At 38.6% G+C, this 1,440-nt stretch overlaps 1 protein-coding gene across 4 annotated transcripts in view; it reads left to right on the forward strand.

Annotated features, from left to right (window-relative positions):
- Positions 1–1,440, forward strand: part of BABAM2 (BRISC and BRCA1 A complex member 2) — a 449,656-nt gene that overhangs the window by 417,064 nt on the left and 31,152 nt on the right. The window lies entirely within an intron of this gene.

Consider the following 1,440-nt stretch of genomic DNA (forward strand, 5'->3'; position numbering starts at 1 on the left):
AGTTTGATCAGGCTGGTCTCAAACCCCTGACCTCAAGTGATCTGCCCACCTAGGTCTCCCAAAGTGCTGGGATTATAGGTGTGAGCTACCATGCCTGGCCTTAATTGGAGTATTTTGTTTATGTACATTTAACATAAATAATGAGCTTACTGGGTTTAAACCCTGCAGTCTTGCTATTCGTATTTTAGTTTCTTGGGTTTTTTTATTCCTTTGTTCTTTACTTCTTGTATTCTTTCCATTTATTCAAGCAGTTTTTCATTTACCATTTTCTCTTCTATTGGTGTGTTAGCTATATTTCCTTCTATATTTTAGTCATTTATACACTAAAAATACACCCTTAACATCACAGCCTACCCTGATTTAATATTATAATGCTTCCTGTATAATGTAAACAATGTAATTATCTGTGTGCCTTCCATTTACCCTTGTGCTGTAATATTCACACATTCTTTGTGTTTTATGAATTCCACAATACATTGTTATTACTTTGGCTTTTAATAGTCAACTGACTTTTAAAGAATTCAAGGAAAAAAAAAAAGAAAAATTACATTTCTTCTTATTCTGTAGTTTCTCAACAAATGTAATAAATATTAATTTCCTCTCCAAAAAAAACCCTATTTAAAATGACTTCCTCAAAATAAGCCATCAAAGTGATCATATTTAACCTATAGGCAGAGAACATTAAAATTGGCTGTCATCAAGAAAAGAAAACGATACCTACATAACATCCGGGTGCCTCTGTCTGCCCTGTGGACTTCATTTATAGTGGTCTCTCACACACTTTTATGGGATCATCACTGCAGCCCTTCAAGGGTTATTACCCAGAAACTCTTAGTACACCTCATACAGATTATACAAACTGAGGCTCAGAGTGATTAATTGACTTTCCTGAGGGCACACAGCTGGCTTCTAGAGGAGTGAGGGCTCAACATAGGTCCTCATTTTCACATGATGGCACTGAAAGTGATAAAAGTAGTTCTTGCCCCTCCCAAAGCTGAAGCCAAAGCAAACACTTTGAAGGCCAGGAAGGCAGTGCTTAAGGGTGTCCACAGCACAAAAAGAAGATCCAATCCACACATCATCCACCTTCTGGTGGCCCAAGACACTGTAGCTCTGGAGGCAGCTGAAATATCCTCGGAAGAGCACACCCAGGAGAAACAAGCTTGACCAATAATTCATCATCAGGTTCCCCCAACCACTGAGTCAGCCATGAAGAAGATAGGAAACAACAACACAGCTTGTGTCCATTATGGATTTCAAAGCCAGCAATCACCAGATCAAACAGGCTGTGAAGAAGCTCTGTGACACTGATGTGGCCAAGGCCAACACCTTGATCAGGCCTGATGGAGACAAGAAGGCACATTGGGATCATCTAAAATGAATCCCGCTAGTTAATTCTACGTATATATCTTTTTACTGTTTAAAACCAAAACCAAAAAA

The sequence above is a fragment of the Cebus imitator genome, unplaced genomic scaffold, assembly GCF_001604975.1.
Source record: "Cebus imitator isolate Cc_AM_T3 unplaced genomic scaffold, Cebus_imitator-1.0 Scaffold180, whole genome shotgun sequence".
Lineage (NCBI taxonomy): Eukaryota > Metazoa > Chordata > Mammalia > Primates > Cebidae > Cebus > Cebus imitator.